At 42.2% G+C, this 14,693-nt stretch overlaps 1 protein-coding gene across 6 annotated transcripts in view; it reads right to left on the reverse strand.

The window, feature by feature from the left end:
- The window catches only part of MYO1D (myosin ID), a 344,153-nt gene that overhangs the window by 63,663 nt on the left and 265,797 nt on the right, over nt 1–14,693 (reverse strand). Inside the window, exon 22 of one of the 6 annotated variants that reach the window (XM_089900788.1) lies at nt 1–14,693. This exon is cut by the window's right edge and continues 25,472 nt beyond it. The exons of the other annotated variants lie outside the window; for them this stretch is intronic. The gene's annotated coding sequence lies outside the window, so the exon portion shown is untranslated. 6 annotated transcript variants of the gene reach the window in all.

Here is a 14,693-nt window from a genome sequence, read left to right on the forward strand (position 1 = left end):
AAAAAAAAAAAAAAAAAAAAAAAAGGCAGGTTGGTAGATACATTGCTAATATAACTTCTGAAAACTACCAAGAATTTAAAAGACCAAGACGCATGCAGAACATCTATGCAGCTTTGAGGCTGTTCAAGAAATTATAACTGGAGACAGAGATGTTCTTATAACCAACACTTAGGCAAGCTTGTGTTTGGAATATGGTTAGGACAGAGTTAGTTTTCAAGGCAGGTGGTATCTAATTCTACTTCTCTCTTTCTCTCTCTGCTTCTAGTCTCTTCCCTCTACAAACTGTCCTCCTCACAGCTGCTGGAGCTATCCTTCCAGAACACAAATCTGATCAGTTCACTGCTTCACAAAACCTACTAAGCCCACCTGCACAGTGTATACGTCAGGTGGCCGTGTAACCGATCATCTGTCTGGGACGCTCTTCAGAGTTAAAAGAGGCAGCTCTATTAATTATTATGTTGGGGCAATAGCCATAAACCACGACTGTCCCTGGCAAGCGAGGACCTACGGTCATTTCACATAGAAGGTGCCTGTCAATCTGTCCCACCCAGATCAGCCCCTGCGAGGTACCTGCCTTTCCGGTGCTTTCCGGTGCCCTACCTCAGCCCTTCCCTGCCTCTCTGCTGGACAAGTGCTTCCAGACCAGCTGGAAGAACAGCACCTTGTACTCTCCCAGGCAGAGTTAGGGGCTCCGGCCTCTATGCTTTCACGCACCTTTAACACAGACTTCACTGGGGTACCAGCGCTCGTCTGGGTTCATGTTGGCTGTCAAGGCTAGGGGGTCGGGGACTGAAGGATGCGTGTGGCTACCCACGATGTACAGAAGGGTGTTTCCTGTGTCACAAGCGCTCAGTAAATGTTCATTGATAATAAATCAATTCCATGACTAGAGAATCTGATAGCTTTTCGATAAATACCTTGAGGTCTGTGCTGTCAATAAATGTTCATGACTACAGCGTTTTATTCCCGAGCCACTGACTGTCCTGGTATCATAGAAAACTAATATGAGCAATTCGTTTTCTCAGCGGTGGAGACAGTAAGAGGCATATTTCACTTCCACTGTTCACTGGGGATGGTGTCGCTCTAGGCCAAAATGCCGAACCTGCGAAGGGTGACTCATCTCTGGAGGGTTCTGAGCTGTCTCGGGCCCAAGGGCACTCAAGGCCTCTTGGACTGTAACTCGCTCTCAGGCTTGCACACAGACTCTGTGTTGGCGTCTGCTATAGCCAAGATACCTGTGACATTCCTGTGCGGGGCCCCTCCCAATCTAGCCCGTCTCTTATAATGGAGAGCACCTAAGGGAAGCGAAAGGAGGTTTCTCAGACTGAGACTGAGAAATGCCACCTCCCTCTGGGTGAGCAATGGCGTGCACGCCCAGTAGCGTGAATTTCCTGTCTCTCAGAGCATGCATCTGGGAGTGATGAGCAATGATTGGTATATCGCGCTAAAGTGAATTTCCAGTAACTTTATAGAGTGAGGAAGTAGACACAACTCAGTAGTCACCCCACTATGACTGCTTTCCAACTGCTGTTGATCTTGAGCACAAATAATTTGAATATATTAAAGAGCCGGAGAATAAGAACCATGAATGAAGGAGATAAAAGGTCAGATGAGTATATGAAGGTATCATAAGGTGAGTCACTAGATGGTGACAGCTGTTCTGACAGTCCCTGAGAACGAGAAGAAACCAAAGCATAGGAAATTTCGGTTTAGGAAGAGGACCAAATTTCCTGAGTGGGATATTTAAGATCATTAAATACATCACCAAAGGAGCTGTGCAATCGATTTGTCTGGAGGTCCTTACAAACAGAGCAATTAGTAAGCAGTCAGGGATGAGTTCTGTTGAAGTCTGACCATTGCCTGGAACTGGTTGGAATCTTTAAGCTCGTCCCAACCCTACAGTCTCACGATACTCCATGAATTGCCAGTGAAAGATGAGCAGAACCGAGAAGCAGAGGGACCTCAGAAGTTACCTGATCTGCTCCCGGGCAACAATATAATATGACTTCTATTTTCAGGTTTCACTAAGGATGGAAAGCAGTTATAGCTGCAGTTCCCATCATTTCATCAGTCTCTGACAGTCAAAAACCTGTCCTGATGTTTAGTCAAACTTTCTTGGTTGTAAGATTGGAATGAGAGAGTTTCCTCCTACCAGCGCACATCCACAGTAAGCTAAGGTTATCACGCTGTTTAAGGCTCTGCTGACATTGCTCACGCTTTCAAAGCTTCTGTTGTAAAGTTCCAGAAAATCCACAAGACTGGGTGAAATTCGAGTTTGATGGGATTACTCTGTGCACAGATGGATATTATAATGCCACGCTTTGGGGTCTCAGGCATTAAGTTAAATATTAAGGAGTGAGGGACGGAACCTGGATGGAATTTTAACACAACATTCCTCTTCCTAAAACACGCACATCCTAAGGGTGTCCATCGATGCTGTAACTAATCTTCCATGGATGTCAGCCACCCAGTGCGCATGTCTGTTGCGGGGGAGGAGGTGAGGGAAAGTAGCTGAGCCCAGGCTACAGAAAGGGTGGTTCCAGGGAGGAAGGGGTCTGGGAGGGAGAATGTGGGGCAAAAGGAGAAGCAGGAGTCACAGTAACAAACAGGCTAGGAGGGTGGAGAGAAAAGCAAACAGAAGCACACAGAAGAGAATTTCTCCTGAGAGTAACTCAGAACATCACTCAGAAGAGGTCTTAAAAGGGTCTCTTCCCCATTTATGCTAGAGCAGGTGAGTCAGTGGCAAGTGTGTCCTCAGCTTGCTGGGCTGGAGGGATGGGAGAGAGGAGGCAGGCGGGTGGGTAAAGACACTTTTGTTGATAGATACGTGGCCAAGGAATTGACCACAGATCTCCAGCTAAGCAATAGATTGCAACCCCTCGCGTGGCCCTCCCCTCCGTGGTCACTTTTTTTTTTTGCCGTGCAGCACGGCATGCGGGATCTTAGTTCCCTGACCAGGGATCGAACCCACGCCCCCTGCATTGGAAGCACGCAGTCTTAACCACTGGACCACCAGGGAAGTCCCCACAGTCACTTTTTAAGTGTCTGTTTCTGTGGCTGCCACTCTGCTCCTTTGTACTGCCTTCTGTCTCCAGCCTTTCTTCCTTTCCTGGGACTCTCCATTCCATTAAGTTGGCCAAATAGCCCAGAAAAACCGTAAATTCTGGTGGGGGCTTGGATGGTTCTCTAGAAGGTGGTAGAGGACACGGAACATGATTTAAATTAGAATTAAATTAAATTAGAATTGTTGAAACACCTACAGGTCAAGAAAGGAACAGACGACTAACCTTTTCTTTTGACACCTGGTAGCACACCCACCTTCCTGCATGTTTTTAAGTGGAAGATTCTTGGTATTATTTTGGAGAAATAAGACTTTTAATACCCCCCTCCTTCCCCACTGTTCAATTAATTTTGGGAAACCAAAAAGGACTTCCACGCCATATGCAGAAAATCTGACTTTGTTGAGGCCATTAAAAACATTACCCTTTCATTCTTTAACGAAATAACCCACACAGAGGACTGAAAAAAAAAAAAAAAAAAGCAACAGTCCCTTGACCCACTGTTCCCTTCTTTCATGCTTGTTTTTTTAAATTGCTTTTATTTTTAGTTCTTTTGATGGTTTGCTCCAATCACTTAATAATCTGCTCATAGAGTTCTTTCTTAATTTACCAATTTTAGATGTTATCCATTGACTTCTTTTTATAACACATCTGCATTTGTATCACTAATAGCCTCCTCTTGCCCCCCTCATCTGTAACTTAATCAATATGGTTGTATCACTTTGGACTCTCTTTATTACATGAAACAATATAGGTATCCTTTGCTTTGTTCCATCAATAAGAAACCATATTTTTACTGCTCACTGTATAAGGTGAGGATCCTGGCATCTCTATCCTTTTAGCACTTCTGCCTCCCTCCCAAATACTTGCACCTCCTCGAGGTTGAGAGTATTTCCTTTGTTAACATCTCCAACAATGGACTCTTGATTTTACCTCCAAAAGGTGCTCCTACCCCAAATATCCCACTCTCAGTCAACGCTACCCCAACTACCAGGTGCTCCAGCCAGAGATGAACCCTCTCCTTCCCTTTCACCTCACATAAGTCCTGTCATCGCTGTCTCCAAAATATATTCTCACTGTCCCCACTGCTAAAACACTAGTGCAAGTCATCACCTTCTCTCTCCAGGACCAGCACCTCTTATCTCGCTATAATCTGTCCTCTACGTAACAGCCAGCGTGATTTTTCTGAAATATAATCAGATCGCATCGCATCACTCCTCTTGTTAAAAAGTGGTCTCTTATTGCAACCCCCTCACTATTGCCCATAAAACCTTCAATGATCTTGTCTGGGCTTTCTCTAACATCCACACTCTTACACTCTCCCCCTCATTTGCTCTGCTCCAGCTAAACTGGCCCTTATCTTTTTTTTTAACATCTTTATTGGAGTATAATTGCTTTACAATTGTGTGTTAGTTTCCGCTGTATAACAAAGTGAATCAGCTATACATCTACATATATCCCCATATCTCCTCCCTCTTGCATCTCCCTCCCCTTATCTTTTGACCATCACAAGTTCATTCTTGCTTTAAGGCCTTTGCTCTTCAGCCTGGTAACACCCCGGATCTTCTCCTTTTCCTCATCTTTGGAATCCTAATTGGAGCATCACTCCTTCTGAAAGGTCTGTGTGAGCAAAAGCAACCTCTTACCCCTAGCTATGCGCTCTCATGTTATCCTGTTTATCTTCATGCCACTCTAGACACTCTCTTACTTATTTGTATGTGTTTATTGTTTACCGCCCCACCCCCACCCCGCGGCTTCTAGAATGTGAGCATTAAGAGCTCTTTTGTTCACTGTATCCCCTCATCTAGAACAGTGCCTGGAACATAGAAGGCATTAAAAAAATATTGATTATTATCAACTCAGTGTTCTGTAACATTTCAAAGGCTTCCATGCTTAGCAATTGCTTTGACTAAGATTAATTCCAAAAGTTGGAAATCAAGCAGTGTTTTATTACTGCAACCATGTAATTATTATTCACTACTTCAGTAATGTCCCAAAATATATTCTGTCTTGAATGTTATTTTCCCCCTTGGAATTTATAATTGCTTTTGTCGTCATGGTCTAGCTTTTTAAGGATAAAATATAAACCCATGAGTCCCCCTTTCCCCAGGGACCATTCACTGATGCCCTCTTATCTGCTCGCTCTGATCTGGACGGATGGCTCTGCCAAGTTTAAACCACAGCTGCCGCTCAGGCTTTGTTTCCTTCCTGATTTGGATCTGCTACATCTTGGTCCTCACGTCTTCCTCGTTCTGGTTTTATTACCTTAGTTTGTGGGAATATATCCTCGGAAAATTTCCTATGAAAGGGTGTGTGAAAAGCCTCTGCTTCTCTGACCATGTTTTTCCCCTTGTTCGTTTGTTTTGGTTTTTTAATTTCACACCTGATTAATACTTTGGCTGGGTAAAGAATTATAGGTTGACAATACTTTCCTCTCAGTGTGTTACAGACAATTTCCCATTGTCTTTCACCACCTGGTATAAGTGAAGAGAATTCACATATGTACACAGTTATAGGTACAATCTCAGTGCCAACTAAGAATTCCCAAAAAAGATGTTTACAGGAAACAAAGGAAACAATTGTATCAGTAGTTGGCAAAGACTACTCAGGGTGATGCATACAAGATAAAATTCTCACAGAAATCTCTTGCATTCCTATACACTAATGATGAAAAATCTGAAAGAGAAATTAAGGAAACATGCTCATTTACCACTGCAACAAAAAGAATCAAATACCTAGGAATAAACCTACCTAAGGAGACAAAAGACCTGTATGCAGAAAACTATAAGACACTGATGAAAGAAATTAAAGATGATACAGACAAATGGAGAGATATACCATGTTCTTGGATTGGAAGAATCAACATTGTGAAAATGACTATACTACCCAAAGCAATCTACAGAGTCAGTGCAATCCCTATCAAACTACCAATGGCATTTTTCACAGGGCTAGAACAAAAACTTTCACAGTTTGTATGGAAACACAAAAGACCCCGAATAGCCAAAGCAAACTTGAGAAAGAAAAACGGAGCTGGAGGAAATCAGGCTCCCTGACTTCAGACTATATTACAAAGCTACAGTAATCAAGACAGTATGGTACTGGCACAAAAACAGAAATATACATCAGGGGAACATGATAGAAAGCCCTGAGATAAACCCACACACATATGGTCACCTTATCTTTGATAAAGGAGGCAAGAATATACAATAGAGAAAAGACAGCCTGTTCAATAAGTGGTGCTGGAAAAACTGGACAGCTACATGTAAAAGAATGAAATTAGAACACCTCCTAATACCATACACAAAAAGAAACTCAAAATGGATTAAAGACATAAATGTAAGGCCAGACACTATAAAACTCTTAGAGGAAAACATAGGCAGAACACCCTGTGACATAAATCACAGCAATATCCTTTTTCACCCACCTCCTAGAGAAAGGGAAATAAAAACAAAAATAAACAAATGGGACCTAATGAAACTTAAAAGCTTTTGCACAGCAAAGGAAACCATAAAGAAGACGAAAAGACAACCCTCAGAATAGGAGAAAATATTTGCAAATGAAGCAACTGGCAGAGGATTAATCTCCAAAATTTACAAACAGCTCATGCAGCTCAATAACAAGAAAACAAACAACCCAATCCAAAAATGGGCAGAAGACCTAAATAGACATTTTTCCAAAGAAGATATACAGATCGCCAACAAACACATGAAAGGATGCTCAACATCACTAATCATTAGAGAAATGCAAACAAAAACTACAAGGAGATATCACCTCACACCAGTCAGAATGGCCATCATCAAAAAAATCTACAAACAATAAATGCTGGAGAGGCTGTGGAGAAAAGGGAACCCTCTTGCACTGCTGGTGGGAATGTAAATTGATACAGCCACTATGGACAACATTATGGAGGTTCCTTAGAAAACTAAAAACAGAACTACCAAATGACCCAGCAATCCCACTACTGGGCATATACCCAGAGAAAACCATAACTCTAAAAGAGTCATGTACACCACAATGTTCATTGCAGCACTATTTACAATAGCCAGGACATGGAAGCAACCTAAGTGTCCATCGACAGATGAATGGATAAAGAAGATGTGGCACATATATACAATGGAATTACTCAGCCATAAAAAGAAACGAAATTGAGTTATTTGTAGTGAGGTGGATGGACCTAGAGTCTGTCATACAGAGTGAAGTAAATCAGAAAGAAAAACAAATACTGTATGCTAACACATATATATGGAATCTAAAAAAAAAAAGGTTCTGAAGAACCTAGGGGCAGGACAGGAATAAAGATGCAGACATAGGGAATGGACTTGAGGACATGGGGAGGGGGAAGGGTAAGCTGGGACGAAGTGAGAGAGTGGCGTGGACATATATACATTACCAAATGTAAAATAGATAGCCAGTGGGAAGCAGCTGCATAGCACAGGGAGATCAACTCGATGCTTTGTGACCACCTAGAGGGGTGGGATAGGGAGGGTGGGAGGGAGACGCAAGAGGGAGGGGATATGGGGATATATGTATACATATAGCTGATTCACTTTGTTATACAGCAGAAACTAACACAGCATTGTAAAGCAATTATACTCCAATAAAGATGTTTAAAAAAAAAAGATAAAATTCTGCTAAACTAGCTAGTTTTGCCTGAATTAGGTTGAATTATAATTCGTTGAGTAAAGAAATTCAATTTTATTTCTTCTAAAAATAGGAAGTTCTCCACAAATTCTTCTCATGATTAGGCTAAATATTTTCCTACAAGTCTTTTCCTAATTTTTAAAAAAAATTTTTTAAAGCAAACCTTATTCACAGCACTTCTCAGTTCACCTGCATGGTTCTCAGCAGAACTGTAATTGCTTTTTGTTATCTATTTGTAAACTCAGTGCGGGAAGGAGGGGTGTCTTGCTGTATCTCTGGCATCTAACTTATCTACAGAAAGTCTCACACTTTTGAGTCGGGGCTCACTCTACAGGTTGAGGAAAGGAGAGCAAAGCCATACAAGGTGCGGTACAGCTAAAGCTCTCTGAAAGTCAAGACGCGTGTCCCTGTCAAGCTTTTTACGCTCCTGGTCTTCACACGAAGACAGTGACTTTCAGAGACCATGAGTTTTACAGTCAGAGAACTTGGGTTTGACTCTGACTCTGCTCTGCTACTTAATTAGCTTTGCGACCTTGGGTCAGTCATTTATATGCTCTGAACCCATTTCTTCACCTGTAAAATGGGGATAAGAATGTCTACGCTGCAGTACAGTGACTTTGAAGATTAAATCCTATAATTTATGTAAATAAATGGATATAATAATAGGACCTTAAGAAGTAGTTACTACTACTATTTTCATTAATCAAAGCAATGAAAAACTGATATATAGAAATCAAACCTAAAGCATTCATTCTGATGAAAAAAAATCCAGACTTTATAGACTGTTTCACATAATACTAAGCATGATGATAATAATCTATAGCAAAACTGAAATAATTAACAAGTTTCTAAATCTGAGGTTCCTTTTGGTCCAGGCCCAAAGTCCTTCATACCTCCTGCAGTTCCACCCCTGCCACCTTTGACTGACCTTGTGTGTACAGCCCAATCCATTAAAAACTCGTTAGGCAGGAGCCTCAAGCTACAAAGTCTTACGTTTGATTTCTTTTGCATCCTTTTCCTTACTGATGAAAATTTTGAATGAGTAAAATAGAAACAAGTGAGGTTTTATTATAAGTTTTACGTTTACAATCAATTTTGTTTGGTTAAACAACATCAAATATACATGTGGTGTGATAACATACAACTGGGAAAGGGATTTTTGGGGTGACTTAAGGATATCGATCTTTTTTTTTTTGTTTGTTTTTTGTTTTTGCGGTACGTGGGTCTCTCACTGTTGTGGCCTCTCCCGTTGCGGAGCACAGGCTCCGGATGCGCATGCTCAGCAGCCATGGCTCACGGGCCCAGCCGCTTTGCGGCATGTGGGATCTTCCCGGACCGGGGCACGAACCCGTGTTCCCTGCATCGGCAGGCGGACTCTCAACCACTGCGCCACCAGGGAAGCCCAAGATATCGATCTTCTTATTTCAGTCCTATTAGATTAGATGCACTGAGTTCTCTGTCTGCTCTGCAGGTCCCCTCTTTCCATCGTATGCCCTGGCCTTCACTCACCATTCCGTCTGGGGCGGGCTTCTCCTAATATCGTTTTCCATCCATTATCTGGTAAGGATTCCTGTTCCTTTCTTTGGAGTGTGTCTAGGTGACTGCTCTTCAGAGAAATGAAAGCTAGATTGAGGGGTGAGGAATAAGTTCATCACATGGACTCCAGAATTCCCAAGATGGTTATCTGCTCAACTACCTCTAGCAGCCATCAGTCCCGGGTTCAGCATACCCACAGCACCGGAAAGAAACAGGACTTCTTAAAAGCTAGGTTCCAATGATGCTTACCAGCAAGGGAGCATCTTTTTGTTTTGGTTTGTGGTCAATCAGTGCCCTTGTCTGAGAGATCTGACAACAGCAGAGGTGCAGAAACAAGGCAGACAGGAACCTAAAAGCCACAAAAAGCCTTATATCTGACTCCCTTTTACTACTAAAGGGAATCTGCTAATACAATCCGAGAACAAAACTGCAATAAGTTTAACTCATTGCTAGGTAGATCAGGGGAGAGTCAGGCAGAAGGAAGAGGAAGCATGTCCAAAAAAATCTATTTTCCCAAATGTGCAAGACGAAGAACACTGTAGAACTGGCAGCGTGCTACTCTGCCCTATTTGCTATTTTAGGTTCCAAGCACTATAACTGATGGCAAGTTTTTAAACCATAAGGTTTTTTTCTTTAAAACCATAAGGTTTTATATTTAAAGGAACCTGGGTCTCCTGACCTTCTTACTCCTCTATCCAGGATGGAAGCTACAAAGGACAGCACATTCAGGAACCTGCAATTAATTTATTTATTTACTTATTTTAAAAATATTTATTTATTTTCCTTATTTTTATTTATTTATTTATTTTGGCTGCGATGGGTCTTAGTTGCGGCACACAGGATCTTTGTTGAGGCACGTGGGATCTTTTCGTTACGGTGCACGGTCTGCTCCGTCTGTGCGTGGGCTCTGTAGTTTGCAGCACATGGGCTCTCTTGTCGAGGCTGGCGAGATCAATAGTTATGGTGTGCAGGCTTAGTTGCCATGTGGCATGTGGGATCTTAGTTCCCCAGCCAGGGATCTAGTCCGTGTCCCCTGAGGACTGGAAGGTGGATTCTTTACCACTGTACCACCAGGGAAGTCCCCAGGAATCTGCTTTTACTTTTTTAAATTATTTTTTTAAATAAATTTATTTATTTTTGGCTGAGTTGGGTCTTCATTGCTGCGCGCGGGCTTTCTCTAGTTGCAGCGAGCGGGGGCTCCTCTTCGTTGCAGTGCACAGGCTTCTCATTGCTGTGGCTTCTCTTGTTGCGGAGCATGGGCTCTAGGCATACGGGCTTCAGCGGCTGTGGCGCATGGGCTCAGTAGTTGTGGCTCGTGGGCTCTAGAGCGCAGGCTCAGTAGTTGTGGCGCATGGGCTTAGTTGCTCCGCAGCGTGTGGGATCTTCCCGGACCAGGGCTGGAACCCGTGTCCTTTGTGTTGGCAGGTGGATTCTTAACCACTGCGCCACCAGGGAAGTCCCCAGGAATCTGCTTTTAGAGTCACCTGCCAAGGGTTCCTGGGGACGACTGTAACTGTCTAATCTTTTATGCAACAAAGGTGAAAAAGTTTTCTGAACAGTATAAAACCCTAAATAAAATTCTGTAACACATATCAAAAGCGCCTCACACACTGTTCAGGATATCTAAACCACCCACCTGGACTACGTGATATGATGGTAGAGGCCAGGGGCTAAGGAATGTGCTTCCAGGAGTTAATATTCACATCTTCTCAATGTGATAAACACCAGCTTTGATTTATTACTGCCTCTCTTCTAGAAAGGTTAAGTGACTTAGAACAGGAATGATGTGTAATATCTAACAATTAACCAAGGTTTGTCGGGTGCTGAGATGTTTATTTTTACACCTTTCCTTTTGCTAAAGGTATACTTTCAGGTTTGAGTTCTGTTCTTCTGAACAGATGGCTATCATTTAACTGACAATGCTGAGTTTATTTACCCAGGATTCAGTCTAGTCACAAAATAGTGAATATGATTTAGCTTCCACTAGTGACAGTTGAAAATAGCACTGAAATAAGAATCCAACAGATGGGATGACTTTTAAGATGCAGAAACAAGTTTCAAAGAGACCCTGGAGTTAGCTATTAGAATGCTTGGGTTTATAAAATATAAGAAACAATTGGCAGAAATTGTATATAAGAAAGTAGTAGAATATGGCTCTGAAAGCTCATATACATAAAACAAGTTACTTTGTAAAACTATTTCCCTTTGTTCGCGGCCTTAAGTTCTTTTTCTAAAAAATAATTTTCTTTATTTATTTTGGCTGCATTGGGTCTTTGTTGCTGCAGGCTTTCTCTAGTTGTGGCCAGCGGGGGCCACTCTTTGCTACAATGCGTGGGCTTCTTTCTCATTGTGGTGGCTTCTCTTGTTGCAGAGCATGCGCTCTAGAGCATGCAGGCTTCAGTAGTTGTGGCACGCGGGCTCAGCAGTTATGGCTCGCGGGCTTTAGAGCGCAGGCTCAGTAGGTGTGGTGCACGGGCTTAGTTGCTCCGCGGCATGTGGGATCTTCCCGGACCAGGGCTGGAACCCGTGTCCCCTGCATTGCAGGCGGATTCTTAACCACTGCGCCACCAGGGAAGTCCCTTAAGTTCTTTTTCCAACCCACATGAGAGGTCCAATAAGCTGCCGTCAAATAACAGAGCGTCCCACGGGAGATGGGGTGTCAGAATCCCTATGTGTATAAGCTTTGAAAACTATACCCTGATCTCATAGGATCAACCACTGTTTCCCAATTGCAGAATGACTGCTTTCACCTAGCGGAAGAATAACAACTTCAGAACCTTGCTCATTGGGGAGTCAGCACTGGCCGGTCAAGTTTAGAACATCTACATCTGGACTTTCAGGTTCTCACTCACTAAAGAGATATCCGGAGCTGGTTTTCCTGAACTGGTACAGTACCAAAAAAAATTAAATTTCTGAGTGTAAAGTCATAGAATTTAGAATTGAAAGAGATAAGCTAACATTTTAAAGATCAGACTATACTTCCATTCAATCTTTTCAATTAATTCTTTCTTGGGGGTTTTAATCTCCTTTTATGCTGAGGCATTTGATCATGCTGTCCTCTTCTTTCCAAGAGATTACTTCCCTCAAGTCTCCTTCTACCCTTTTGACTTCCCATCCATTAAACACGGGATTTGCCTAGGGTTCCAATCTGGTCCCTCTTTTCACTCTACATGTTCTCCTCGGCAACTTCCTCCTGCTTTGGCATCAGTTCAGACTCATGACACTGCCTTCAAGTTCCTTGACAATCTGGCCACACCTACATACCTTTCTAGTATTTCTTGCCACTCCCTCTGTACAACCTCTGAGGCTGCCACACCGGACTACTTCTCACTGTTCTCAGAACAGAGCCCATGTATTTTCAAGTATTCCCTTTATGGCTCTGTTCATGCTGTTTTCTTCTACCCCCAGTGCACTGACCCATCTCACCTGGACCTCCTTCCCTAGACTCTAGAGCCCAGTTCCAAGCTTATTAAGAGCTTCACTGTGGCATCACTGACAGCTGATAAAGTCCACGCATTCGAAGCGTACAACAGGAAAAGTTCTAAGATGTGTATATACCCTGAAAGCACGGCCACGCTCAAAATATCCGCTGTCCCCCACAAGTCTCCTTGTTCTCCTTTGTAATCTTTTCTTCTTGCCTCCTCCCCACCTACCCTCCTTTCCCAGGCAACCACTTATGATGTGCTTCCTGTTACTGTAGCTTAGTTTGTGTTTTCTAGAGTTTTATAGAAACGGAATCACACAGTATGTACATCTTTAAGGTGGGCTTCTTTGACCAAGCGTTCATTTTGAAATTCAGCCATGTGGCATCGTGTATCAATAGTCATTCCTTTTATCGCTGAGTGGGAGTCCACTGTATGGATACCACAGTTTGCTTACCCATGCACCTGTTAATGGACATGTGGGTTATTCCCTGTAGTTGACTGTTACAAATAAAGCTGCCATGAACGTTTGTGTATGAGTCTTTACGTGCTTATATGCATTCATTTCTCCCTTCGGTAAATTCCTAGGAGGGTTAGGTATGTTTAACTTTTAAAAAAACTCCCACTGTTTCCCAAAGTGACACTATAAAGTGACAATACAAATTATCCAATTAATACAATTATCCAAAACAGACAATGTAACCATCCTAAAAATATCCAGTTGTGCTGAATCCTGTCTGAGGGGGAAAGCATTCAACCTTTCACCATTGAACACGGTGAAAGACTTTTCACAGATGCCCTCTATCAGATTGAGGAAGTTAACTTCTATTGTTAGTCTGCTGAGAGTTTTTATCAGAAACGGATGTTGGATTTTATCAAATGCTTTTCCTGCATCTATTGAGATGTCGTATGGTTTTTCTTCTTAGTTTATTTATATGGTGAATTACACAGATTGATTTTTGAATGTTAAATCAACCTTGCACGCTTGGGATAAATCTCACTTGGTCATAATGTATTATTCGTTTTATATATTGTTGGGTTTGATTTTTCCTTCTATATACTGCTGAAGTGGATATATTCAATTTTGCTTAGATTTTTTATATCTATGTTCCCAATGGATATTGTTCTGTAGTTTTCTATTCGTGTAATATTTTTGTCTGGTTTTGATATCAGGGTAAGGCTGGACTCACAGAATGAGTTGGGAAGCATCTCCTTTTCAGTGTTCTGGAAGAGTTTGCATATGCCTGGTATTTTTTCCTTAAATGTATAGAATTCACCAATGAAGCCACCTAGACCTGGAGTTTTCTCTGCGGGAAAGTTTTTTTTGTTTTTTTTGTTTTTTTTGCGGTACGTGGGCCTCTCCCGTTGCGGAGCACAGGCTCCGGACGCGCAGGCTCAGCGGCCATGGCTCACAGGCCCAGCCGCTCCACGGCATGTGGGATCTTCCCGGACCGGGGCACGAACCCGTGTCCCCTGCATCGGCAGGCGGACTCTCAACCACTGCGCCACCAGGGAAGCCCATGTGGGAAAGTTTTAACTACTAATTCAATTTCCTTAATAGACAAAGAACTATTCTGGTTATTTATTTCTTCTTGTGTGAGCTTTGGTGTAGTTTGTGCCTTTTAAAGAATTTGCCCATTTCATCTAAGCTGTCAAAATTTACTGGCATAAAATGTTAATAATAATATTCCCTTTTAATCTTTTTCATATCTGTAGGATCTGTATGGATATCACCTCTCTCATCCTGATTTGGTAATTTGTGTCATCTGTTTTTCCTCTTCATCTGATTAGATGCTGATCTATTTTATTTTGGTCTCACTGATATTTGCTACTGTTTTTCTGCTTTCTATTTCATTGATTTTTTATTGTCTTCTTTTTTTTGGCTTATTTTGTTTAATTGACTCTTATTTTTCTAGTTTCTTGAAGTGGAAGCCGACCTCACTGATTTGAGACCTCTCTCCTTTTCTGTTCTAGGCATTTAGTGCTGTAAATTTCCACCCAAGAATTGCTTTACCAGCATTACATAAATTTTTTT

Source organism: Delphinapterus leucas, chromosome 19 (genome assembly GCF_059928025.1).
Source record: "Delphinapterus leucas isolate spDelLeu-1000000601 "Yukka" chromosome 19, BTC_Dleu_Yukka2, whole genome shotgun sequence".
NCBI classification, from domain to species: domain Eukaryota; kingdom Metazoa; phylum Chordata; class Mammalia; order Artiodactyla; family Monodontidae; genus Delphinapterus; species Delphinapterus leucas.